At 43.7% G+C, this 12,938-nt stretch overlaps 1 long non-coding RNA gene across 1 annotated transcript; it reads right to left on the bottom strand.

Annotated features, from left to right (window-relative positions):
• Positions 1-3,257: 3,257 nt before the first annotated feature.
• On the bottom strand, positions 3,258-8,221 carry LOC111724930. Its single transcript, XR_002773135.1, has 3 exons — positions 8,150-8,221; positions 3,890-4,090; positions 3,258-3,309 (listed from the first exon to the last, which is right to left on the bottom strand). It is a non-coding gene; the product is annotated as an uncharacterized LOC111724930 (long non-coding RNA).
• Between the last annotated feature and the right edge of the window lie 4,717 nt (positions 8,222-12,938).

The following is a 12,938-nucleotide window of genomic DNA, read 5'->3' as shown; positions in this document are numbered from 1 at the left end:
TGATATAGAGATAAGGTATGATGCATTATTAAGTGAAAAAAGTGTGCTATTCTAACTGTCATCCTGCACTGGCATTGTTAGAGGGCAACGTCAGAACCCCACAGAGGCTGCCGCATTAGAGACCAATGTGAGGAAAGGCTACCTGGCTGTCGGACAAGAATTCCCTGCAGGAATTAGTTCCAGGATATAAAGATTTTCTGTTCTTAAAACTCTGCTGTCTCACCCTCCACGTATGTGGCTTGGCACCCATAGTTCCATGGTTGTGGCGCCAGCCACATACACCGAGGGTGGCAGATTTGAACGTGGCCAGCTAAACAACAATGACAACTGCAACAAAAAAATAGCCAGGCATTGTGGTGGGAGCCTGTAGTCACAGCTACTTGGGAGGCTGAGGCAAGAGAATCGCTTAAGCCCAAGGGTTCGAGGTCGCTGTGAGCTGTGATGCCACAGTACGCTACCCAGGGGAACATAGTGAGACTCTGTCTTAAAAAAAAGAACTCTGCTGTCTCTTCCTCTGCTTCTCACTGCCCCTCGGCTCACCTCTTGCAAACTACCCTCCCTAGTAAAGCTTTAAGTTGCAAGGTACAAATTCCAACCATGTCAATGTGCTCCAGCTCCAGTTCTGGACATTGTCTGATTTAACCCCAAGGAAAGAGCAAGTAGCAGTCCAGCTGGCACTGGATATACCATCTCTATTCCAATCATCTGGGGCCAGAGACGAGAGTTCCACAGAAATGGTTCTATGGGGCGGTGCCTGTGGCTCAAAGGAGTAGGAGCCAGCCCCATATGCCAGATGTGGTGGGTTCAAACCCAGGCCTGGCCACGAACTGCAAAAAAAAAAAAAGAAAGAAAGAAATGGGCCCATGAAACAGTGGAGGAAAACCCTGACCATCTAAGTGGAAATGCTGGTGGGGGGGTTATATATAAAAACCATAAATATAGAGAAAAAAGATGAAAAGCATTCATTCACATTAAGTTATTAACAATGTTTCTATTTACAATATTTTTCATTTTTGCTTTGCTATGTGTTCTAAATTTTCTATAGTGGACCAATATCGCCTTGTACCTACATGGAGATTAAAAGTGAGTCCCCAGAGTGGAGAGGAAAGGCCCAGATGAAGAGAAGAAGGATTCCAGTGGAGATGCCAGGTGGGAAATGTTTACCAAAGGAAGGTGAGCGGCTGAACGGCAAACCCCACCTGACAGTCGCTGGGCGGGAGCGAGCCTCACTGGGGGGTTGCCAAGGCTGGATGTGGTGGAGATGCCAGGCATCATGGTCCTGTGACACTGCGCTGGGCTGGGCAGCCAGTTCCTAGGATAAGACAAGTCAGCGCAGAGAAGAAGGGCATGAGTCACATGGAATATAAAGTATGACTGCAGAAGGCGACAGACAACAGCCACAAAGGAGGAAAACGCGCACGAGATCTTTCAAGCAATCACCAGAGGAACCAGGCAAGGAAGGGCGGCGGGAAGTTTGTCTGCCTGAGAAATGGCGAGGGTGGTGGGAACAAGCAGGGCAGGGGAACAGGAGGGAGTCGGGTGAGGTGAGGGAAGAGGGAACAGGTGATGAGAGAGGATGTTGCTGAGACACACACATGGGCTTGAGTAAAGTCAGCGGGAACACCCACTCTGAAGGTGGAGGATGCTAGCCGCGCTGTCCTAGCTGCCTTCAGGGCTCTGTACCTGACAGGTGGCCGTGCGCCTTCCTAAAGCTCCACCTGGGACCTACATGCGTGCCAGTGTGCACCTTGCGCCCCTCAGCACCCACGCTCCTGTCCCTCACTCCCTGGTGACTGTCTACTTCACTACTTTTCATGGATACTTAATTAACTTTTATTGCTCCTACTGTATTGGAGGCACCTGGAGGTTGAGAGGCAGGGAGCAGCTGAGGTCATGCCTGGATCTCTCAGCAGTTTGAAGTCACATCCAAAAGTCTTTTAACACTCCTCAAATCCAGAGACATCTGTGTAACTTCCCCTTGAATCTGAGCTGACCTTAGTGACAGGTGGACCACCACAGTATGTGACTTGGCTGGACCAAAAAGTATGACCCAGCTTCTACCATGTTCTCCTGGGACAGTCACCTTTGGAGTCCTGGGGGGCTGTGTCAGAGCCCAAAGGTGAGATGCTGAGGGAAGCTCAGATCCCATGCAGCGAGTGAGTGGAGCTGTTCCAGCCGACACTCTCAGCTGCGGTTGCAGGAACCGCCAGCATCAGCCTTCAGACATGTGGGCAAGGAAGCCTTAGAGATAGCGCCAGCCACCAGCCATGGCAGCCCTAAGACCTCATCCTTGTCTTCATGAAAACCCACGTAAGAATCACCACTCAGCTGATCCCAGTCAACACTGAAAACCATGACAGATAATAATAAAGTGATGGTTGTGATTCCATGTTAATAAATTTCTGCGTGATCTGTCACGCAGAAGTAGATAACTAGGTGACAGGTAGTTGGTTCTCAGTAAATATCTACTAACTTTAATTCAATAGCAGATAAGGGAAGGCAACATCGTCTCTTGCTCTTTCTCTCCCTTTTTTATTTTTTTGAGACAATCTCAAGCTGGGTAGAGTGTTATGGCATCATAGCTCACAACAACCTCCAACTCTTAGGCTCAAGCAATCCTCTTCCCTCAGTTTTTCTATTTTTAGTAGACATAGGGTCTCGCTCTTGCTCAGGCTGGTCTCGAACTCATGAGCTCAAGCAATCCACCAGCCTCCGCCTCCCAGAGGGCTAGGATTACAGGCATGAGCCACTGCACCAGGCCCAATTTCTCTCCATTTTATCTTACCATTATTTTCAATTCTTTGGTCAGTCTCTGCTTATACCCTCAGGTCTGTCTATCCATCTGTCTATCTATCTCTTCCCTTTCTCTGCACATCCAGAGTTCTCCCCTTTTTTATGGTCAGAGGAGAGGGAGAAGAAACAGCTTCCATCCACCATGCAGCCAGAGCTCTTTTCATCCCTGTAAAGGGCCTCTGTTTTCTTTCTTTCAGCATAAAGAAACTCAATTCCTTTAAAAAAAAAAAAAAAAAAGAAAGAAAGAAACTGTTCCAATTTCCCTGTTCTTTACTCACTTTCTTCCTCCTTCCTGAATGATCTTCAAGTCTTCTGTGTACTTTTTAGGTTGTAAAATTAAGAACAAGCCACCCCACCCCAGTGATGATCTTGGCTATAACATTACCCTCATCTGGAAAGCACTGTTATTTCTGGCCACCCTCAGATCTTCTTGAGGCTGTTCCGCTCATCTGCCGGAGCTCCATCTCACTTCCCTGGGCAGTACAGGGGGTCTGCAGACAGCAGCTGCATTGGGAGCTTGAGTGGGAAGACAGCAAGCAGGGTGGTCAGAAAAATCTCTGTGAGGCTGAGCTTCAAATGAGGCAGTGTAGGTGGGAATGCTCGGACCCTGCGGGCCGGAGACGCCCCTGCTCATCCTGCTCCGAGAAGGAGTGACTCACAGAACTGAGCAGCTGATAAAGCTTGGAGGCTGAAGGGTACACACAGGCTGGGCCAGAAATGTTTCTCTGTCCCCTATGTGGAAGAAAGTCCATTCCATCTGTGCTGGCCCTCAGGGGTGGCCTGGACCACCACCCTGAGTGTCTGCCTGGGACAAGCCTAGGTGGGCACACACAGACAGACCCAGGCCCTGGTGCAAATGCACAGAAGTGCAGATGAGCCCACGCTGCCCTGCAAAGAGACAAAGAAGCTGCCCCAGGAATGGCAAACGTGTGGTTGAAAGGACCATGGGCAGGGCTGGCTGGACACACTAGCAGTGGGAGAGGCAGTATCGCCTCAGGTCAAGGAGAAAGCCCCACAGCCAAAAATAGCTGCCTTTCCCAGTTGCCACAGTGTCTAAAATTATATCATGGAAGATCTGTTCCTGTGCGCACCTCACCTTTAGTGCAGGCGGGTCTGGGGAGGACCATGAAATGTCTTCACGTTAAGGTGCAAAATGCCTGACGGTTCCACCAGGGCGTGTGGGCAGCCAGCAGGGAGGTGAGGAAGGGCAGGAGCCCCGCAGAGGAAGTGCTGGTGAGGGGTGGCAAGGCAACTTCTCTCGTTGCAGACTTTTACCCAGAAGGAGCCTCACTGGAAGCTGCATCATAAAAGTGAGGTCTAAGCAATTTGCCGATAAATTAGAACCATGCACGTAAACAATCCTAATAATTTATTCCTTGAAATGCCTCCTGTAGTCCATTACTATGCAGGGCTGCAAATGCCTCTACTTCCAACTGCCTAAATGGGGGAAAAAAAACAGTACATTAAGGGGCAATTAAAAAGAATAACAAGTGGTGACATGAGGGAATGGTATTTGCTGCTCGCCGGAATACAGAGAAGCTGAAGGCAGGTGGCCAGGCTATTTCAACCAAAGTCTTGGTTTGTGGATGAAGATTCTCTCTGAAATTCAGGCAAAGACCTGTCTTTATATATAGAAGTTTGTTTAGCCTGACCCAGAAGACTAAGCAGTAAACAAAATAAAAGCAAACAATCACGAGATTGGAAAGCCACATCCAGCCCACTGTATCAACACACGACGGCTCCACTGGATTCCATTTCTAAAGTCTTTATGAAGTAGACCAGGATTTCAGAAAGGTAAATTTACCCTGCTAAGCCACCTCGGGGGCAGAGCCCCAAGCACCGTGGGTGCTACTGGTGGGCTTTAGGCAGAGGCAGGGACAAAATATGAATGGGAGGAAATAGGAAAATGGGCAAGGGAGAAAGGAAAGGATGAGAGACCAGAGTGTCAAATGCTGACAACTGATTCCCACGAGAACAGCCAACATCCCCACACCATCTGGCCGTTCATAAAGAATTTCCACATACTTTACCTTCAAAGCCTCCAACCTCCACGAAGGAAGCTAAATTGAATCCTATTTTTATAAAGGAAAACAGTTTGGATGAGAACAATTATGAGGACTGACTGTAAGTTTGGGAACTTGCCACTGTGGCTTATGTTGGCAACAGTGTACAAACAACTTGGTAAGGTTTCCTAACTTTGATGTATCAGTGCCTCACAGCTGTGTTCGGGGTGACACATGGTGGTATCTTGTTAAGTGGTGTTCATTATTGTTGTGTGTTTCTTTGTGCTGCCATGAGAATGTCAGAGCTTGACTTAGAGCAATAAACAAAAACTGAATTTCTGGGTGGCACTCATAGTTCAGCAGGTAGGGCACTGGCCACATGCACCGAGGCTGGTGGGTTCAAACCCGGTTGAGGCCAGCTAAAACAACAATGACAACCACAACAACAACAAACAGGTCTTTGCCTGGTGTTGTGGTGGGCACCTGTAGTCCCAGGTATTAGGAGGCTGAGGCAAGAGACTTGCTTATGCCCAACAGTTTGAGGTTGCTGTGAGCTGTGAAGCCATGGCACTCTACCCAGGGCAACAGCTTGAGACTCTGTCTCCAAAAAGAAAAATTTAATTTCTTGTTAAACTTGTCAAGAATGGAAGTGAAATCAGGGACACATTAGTCCAAGGTTATAGAGATAATGCCATGAAGAAAATGGCAGTGTACAAATGGATTAAACATTTTTCTGAGGGGAGAGAAAGTATACTGAAGAAGAAAGGTCGAGGTGGTCAGTAAGGAACAGAACTGATGAAAACTGCAAAAATTTGTAAAGTTGTGCATCAAAATCATTGGCTGACTGTAAGAAGCAGACCAAGTAAACATTGAGAGAGAAACCATAGGATAATCCTAACTGAAAACCTGGGTCAACAACTCATGGCTCTTGCATCATGACAATGCACCAGCTCACACAGCACTGTCTATGAGGAGTTTTTAGCCAGTAAACAAATAACTGTATTGTAACACTCTCCCTGTTCACCTGATCTGGCCCCCAGGGACCTTTTTCTTTGCCAGAAGATAAAGGAAATATTGAAAGGAAGACATTTAGATGACATTCAGGACAGCAAGGGTAACATGACAATGGCTCTGATAGCCATTTCAGGAAAAGAATTCCAAAATTGCTTTGAAGGATGGACTAGGCTCTGGCTCCAGTGCATAGCTTCCCACAGAGAGTAGCTGAAAGGTGACTGTAGCGATATTTGATAATGAGGTACATGGCATTTTTCCTAGAATGAGTTCACAAACCTAATCCCCAGACCTTCATAAGTAACTTGCCATAGGTCGTACACCTAGCTGATTAGTTGGGAATGTGGTATAGTCTTGAAATAATAATCTAACTAACTAGCCCCACTGACTTTTTTATTCCAACAATATTTGGAGTTATAGACACAGGAATTAGAGAAACATTCATCCTGGGAGTAATTTGTTCGACTTCCTTCTCAAGTTTGATTCATTCATATATGCAACAAATAATGATTGAGCCTCAGCTACTACTGGACATTGTCCTGGGAGCTGGAGTTCACTATCATGGAGATTTCACATGGAAGTCCTTGACTGTCATTCTGATGGCCAATCACAACTGCCCCACCGAGAGAGCCACTGTCTGGCCATGCAGTCCAAAGTGGTCCCTGCCATCCTCTTTGGTCATTATTTTAATTTTCCCCAAACACTTAATACTATCTGAAACCATCTAATTCATATACGTGTTCACTATTTAACAGCTTAGCTCCCTCTTTAGAAAATTAGATCCTTCCAAACAAGAACCCAGTCTTATTCTGGGTTGTCTGCCCAAAATTAGAACAGTCTCTGCACATAATAGCTCCTTAATAAATATTTATCCAATAAATGGCATTAAGTGTCGAAGAAAGCTTTTTTCAGTGCCTACTATGTGTCCAAAAATTGTGTGAGACTATTCACATGCATGAGATGTCATCAAACGAAGATTGCATGTGCCAAAGAGAAAACACACGAAGAAGAAAGTGAAGACAGGCCTTGAAAAACATCAGCAGTCCATTTGAAATGCCTCCTTCCTACTCCACTTAATGCAAGAACAAGCACCATTGTGTGACATTAAAAGGTAACAAATTTAAAACAAACAAAAAAAAAAGGAAATGCTTTTTAAGGCAGCATATAATCTACCTGTGGAATTCAGTGCCACAGGATATTATTAAGGCAAATAGTCTAGCAAGATTCAAGAAAGGATTAGACATTTATATGAATAGGAATAATATTGGCAGTTACACTAACTAGGTTAAAAAGTTACAAGGCATGTCCGTCCTGGGCTCCGGGGCATAACTGTTCACCAGCTGGAGTGAGGAAGGAATTTCCCCCTGTGATAGAGCGTTGCATAATTGGCCAGATGCATGACCGCTCGGATTTTTGTCGTCTCCTGTAACACAGGCAGAGACCTCTGCTGAGGGGCAGTTTCTGGAGTTATGGACCTCTAAATGTGGCATTTCTGTCTTCCCCTTGCCACCATCCTGAGCAGGAGGTAGAAGGTGCATGTAAAATCTTTTGGGATTTGTACCTAAGAATTTTTCTCTTTTTTATTTAATCTTTAATTAAAATCAAAACTGTATACATTTATGGGGTACAATGTGATGATTTGATATACAATGTGGAACGCTTATATCAAACTGATTAACATAGCCATCATCTCACTGACTTATTTTTGGTAGTAAGACATTTAAAATTGGGCAGCACCTGTAGCTCAGTGGGTAGGGCACCGGCCACATACACCGGGGCTGGCAGGTTTGAACCTGGCCCAGGCCTGCGGGCCTGCTAAAACAACAATGACAACTGTAACAACAACAACAGCAACAAAAACAGCCAGGCATTGTGGTGGGTGCCTGTAGTCCCAGCTACCTGGGAGGCTGAGGCAAGAGAATCACTTAAGCCCACAGAGTCTGAGGTTGCTGTGAGCTGTGATGCCACAGCACTCTACCCAGGATGATACCCAGGATGACAGCTTGAGACTCTGTCTCAAAAAAAAAGAGGGACATTAAAAATCTACTTTCAGTTATTTTGAAATATTCAGAAAACAAAAATGGTAAGGAGTAAGTTCCTGATGATGAAAATATTAAACAGAATGCAATGATGTCCTGCCTTTTAGCCCAGTCAACAGTGCTGGGAAGCTGCCCGAGCACTTCCCAAGCTCAGCACATCGGAGTTCTTGTTGACTCCCATACAAGGGCGCAATCCACCTATTTTTCACGTCCATCTATCATTGTGCCTTATGCACAGATGCAGTTTCCCAAGTGCATTTCTGCAGGTATGGTAAGAAAAGACACTCAGTGCCATCCACTCACCTTGCAGAGCTCTGCTCTCTGTTACAGAGTCAATTATGCTAAGGCACAGCCTTTGATTCATGGTGATGTCCACTAGGTATTTTTCAACCTAACATGGAAAAGTCCAAAAGGCAGTCGTTAGCCCTGCATCTAAATTCAAGGGTCAGTAATAACATGGCATCATATTAAGGAAAACATTGACCCTAAATTATTCATTCTACTTACTTACTTTGTCCATAGCAGACATCACTGAAGAAACAGCATCAAGTTTGAACTATTACAGAAAGGACATCCCTCAAAGTGTCTCAGAAAGGACACTCTGCAAGTCAAAACAGAAAGGGAAATTTTAATTCAAATCTTCAAACCAACAATGATCTTAAACAATTTCAAAGCTCCATCAATAAAAATAAAAAGACATACTGGAAAATGTTGTATAAATGTTAATACATGTGTTTTCTGGAGAGAGAGACCTCATTAGTATCCAGATGAGGTCTTCACACAAAATAAGTTAAGAACATGGTCTAGGCTCCCATTCAAAAAAAACAATGCTCAAATAAATCTGGGCAAAGATAAATCTGGACAAAGTCCTTTGCAACTACACGGAAGATTGTTCCGTCAACCTCCCCAAACTGGAAGAATAAAATTAGTCTCTTTATAAAAGATTATTCATATATAGTATCTAATTCCCACCCAGAGAAAAGAGCTTAAAGCATTAAGTGTTTCTTCAAGTAGCTACCTGTCATCTTATTATTAATTGGTTGCAGGTAAACTTTTTTAAGTTTGGCTATTTTCTCTTAGTCTAAGCTTTCCTATTTATTTTTTCATCTGCTTTTTATAAGAGTAGAATTTGTCAGAGTTTTGTTTATTGGTATGGGTTTTTTTGGGGGGATTATTGATGTTTGTCTTATACTCACAGTTACCATATATCACGAAGAAATACCAGTTATTATCAATTAAGAGTGTAAGCTCTGCAGCCCACCAGGACAGGGATGAAATCTCATACCAGCGGCATGACTTCAGAAAAATCAGTTAACCTTCACTCACCTCTCTTTTCTCATCTGTAAAATGGACATATAATAAAAAAAGTCTATGTACCGATTAAATGAGATAAAACATTTGGCACAATGCCTGTCATATATTAAGGCACTTGAAAAGCTACACACACCATAGATAACAAATGTTACCTGTTATTATGATTATGTATTTTCCCCACATATTTGTAAACATTAGGAATGTATACCCCATTTCCTTATCACTACTGAGTTTTCCTGAATTTGTATGACCCTTGATACACACTGCATATGAGTTTCCAAACAGGTTTTGCCAAAGTAACTGAGGCAAGAATGTCAGCTTCTCCACTCCTTGGTGAACAAGGGGAATTACTATTAGCCAGGGATTTAAAAAATGAAAATGGGAAAAAGGAAGAAAAAAGGGAAGCAAGAAAAAAAAGGAAAAATTTTTTAAATTTTTAAAAAATATTTACAAGTGTGATTTTGTGTTTCTAGCTCTAGAAATAAAACTATCTGTGAATGGCATAAATTTCAATCCCCTCAACATCAGCCAGTTTCCTTCCAAGCCCTTTCTGAACGTATTGTCCTCTACCTCACGGAAAAGTGGCCTCCCACGTCACACACCCTAAAGTTCTCTGGCTGAGCGGAGTCCCAGAGGGAAAGAGCAGTTTCTTGAGTTTCTGCCAGATGGCCAGGAGTCCCGGGACGGCCAGAGATTCAACTGCCTGTCACCGGCATGACGATGGTGCATATAGGACCATTCCGGGGGGAACAGGAACCCGGTGAGGCCAATATTCAAATATTCCCTTGCAAGGTGGAGTAAGCGGAAGACACAGCCACATCCGACCATGCGGCAGGGCAGGGCAGGGGGCGTGTGACACAGGAGGCACCTGAGCCCCGAAGCGATGATCTGTGGAGGAGCAGTTGGCGTGTGCAGCTTTTCAAGAGACCTAAATAATGTCTGGTTTTGTGGGAAGAGGGGAGAAAAAAAAAAAGGAAGACAACAAAGAGAGCAAGAAAACATTTTGGCCTTGGAGGTGGATTTGCTACACGTGTGAGGAGAGAGTGAGGGTGCTGAAATGGACATTCTCTAACTCCAGGAGACCAAATGGAGGCTTTTCCTCATTCTTTCCACACCAGTGTCCCACTGGCCCACTCCTCCTCTTGAAGAGAGTCCTGAAGAGGCCTGAAAACTTGTCTGAACTCCACACGGGCATTGCTCTAGTAAGAAAACTTCTCACCTCCCTGCTCGTCCATGCAAAACTTTCTGATGAGGAGCTCTTCTAAGTGGACATGATTTACAAGGCAGATTTGACTATTTCTCCTAGCTCAGGCACCATAGGGTACTCACATAAAAGGCTCAAAGTCAGAGTCGGGCTCTTTGGCCACTTGTGGATGATACGGTTCTATCTGCTAACTCCCAGAATCTGGTGCTGGCTAAAAGGGGTGAGAGGATTTAGGGCTTCGGGATGAGACCATTGTCATGATAGGCCTGGCTCCATCAACAAGCCCTTCCTTGCGTACTACCTGAGTGTTTTTATGCAAGAACCTAACCTTTCCAGACCTCTGCCACCTAATCTACTAAGCAGAAATGGAGACACCTGCCCTGCAGTGCGATTGTCAGGGTAGCCCCAGCTCCTGGCACACAGGGGATTCTATTAAACATGAACGCTCACGTGCATCCCACGCATGCAGATGTGTACTTGAGTTTTTGAAAATCAATAAACTCCTCTCCATCTTTATAGCTCACAAGTGATTTTGTTGAAGAGTCAATCGAGAAAGGAAGGAAAGAAACAGATTTTCCTCTCCAACAAGAAAAAGCAATTAAACGTCAAATATTAACTGTTCTTGGGAGTAAATTTTTTTAATGGGTTAAAGGCTTGGCCATTATAGACCTCCAATATGTAATTTCTAAGAAAGGACCAGGTAATATATTTTTTTAAATTAAGTGGAAGATAAAATGGGAGAACCAGTGAATCCTTTCAGAAAGCACTTTTTTATCCATTTTCAGTAGCTTCCCAATTGCATCATGCCTTTTAAGAGGCCCAATTTGTTTAACAGCACTTTATTTTAAACCTTTCACTTGTGAAAGGCATTGATTTATGATAGGGCTGATTAAAGCAATGGTGTCTTAAGCAATGATGATTTCAATTATAGGACTTTCACCAATGTGCATTATTCTGATTTGCTCTCCATCCTTTCCGCATTTTTATTCACTAAAGAACGGGTATGGGTAGGTGATGTAATTTTGAAAAGTCCCTGGACAAATTTAATATCAGAAAGGAACGTATAGACAGATGGACGGATGTGCCTTTTTTGATTATGTGAATGTATTGTATTTTAATATGCTCTGACAAACTCCTGAACAGCTCCCCAATGAGCTTCTACCCGATATCATTAGGGTTATTTAGTGCTTGGATCCTGCTCAAATCCCTCTGGAGCCACACCGAGGTAGCAGGAATGTGCACACTACAAATTCACTCCAAGGCTAGTACTTAAAGAGTCTCTCCTTCTCTTTCTGCGGGGCCAGAGAAAACAATTAAACTCACATTTAGATCATTAACTCATTCAAATCCAACAGCAACAGAAATACAGACCAAATCATTTCTTCTAATGCTGAGGGCCTATCCTGTGGACAAGCCTGGTAAATAAGAAAGAGAAGTCAGCCTGGAGTCATATGCAAAGAAACTCAGTCCATCCAGACATCTAATTGAGAATGGACAGGGGCCCAATCTATCACGTTTGTCACTGGTGGTGAGCTTTGAAGGAAGCCTGTCTAATGGGGCATCCATTCCTGCGACCTTGGCTACCTGCCATCATATGCAGCCCTGGACCAAATAGTGTCACAACTTCAGATGTTTCAAAAGAATCCAGAATTCATGTTTTTATGTGAACTTGAAGCTTCTCAATTTTTAAAGATTACACACTGGCCAAATGTAGCCTGCAGGCTGCCTCTACAATGCTTCCTACCTGGTGCTTGCCTGGCTAATCAATCCGGTTACTGGGGAGAAGACAGGCCACAAAGCAGCATTAATTCTGGGATTTCATAAACATTCAGTGGGAACCCATTATGCACTAAGAAACACGTGCCAGGTACTAGTAACAAAAAAAGAACAATTCCCATTATCTACCCGCAAGGGGATGGCAGTCTAACATTTATATATATGAACTCTGAAGCATCTCAGGTTTAAATAACTAAGGAGAATACAATCTAACAGTGAGGCTCAATTTATCACATTTATTTTTAGGTAAGAAGCTCCTTTGGTATCCTTCAGGTAAATTAGTTTGTCCCTGTGCTCTGGTTTGAAGCCCCATTTTAATTTGAGAACTAGTCTTGTGAATACCAAAGTCCATGTAGGATATATTCCCCTTAAAAATCCCCAACAGCAATTGGAAAAGAAAATTCCAATCACACCTTGATAGAATTTTTCTCCCTCAAATCAAATTTACAGATTTCTTAATTAGGTGCTGATATTAACTGGGCCCTCGCATGATTTAAATCTAGCTTTTAATCTCAGCTATTTTATACTGTTGGAGTTTTTATGAAAGCTGACCAGCAAATGCTTTATGCATTAATCTCCCTGTGAAAAAAAATCACCTTAGTAATTTTTTTTTAAACTTTGCAGGGGGAGAATAGAAGTCCCAAGATGCAAATGAAAGCATTCAGGTCCTCCCATTAGAATTCGTGGTTTAGCACTTGAAAAATTATGTACCAAATTGCTTTACAGAACAAAATCAGATCAAAGTTAAGATTCTCTCATTTTTAACTTTGTAATGATTTCTCAGACTCCTTTTTGAAA

This window comes from Otolemur garnettii, unplaced genomic scaffold, assembly GCF_000181295.1.
Source record: "Otolemur garnettii isolate 467f Iridium unplaced genomic scaffold, OtoGar3 scaffold00029, whole genome shotgun sequence".
Classification (NCBI taxonomy): Eukaryota; Metazoa; Chordata; class Mammalia; order Primates; family Galagidae; genus Otolemur; species Otolemur garnettii.
This window is presented reverse-complemented; position numbering and strand designations above follow the sequence as displayed.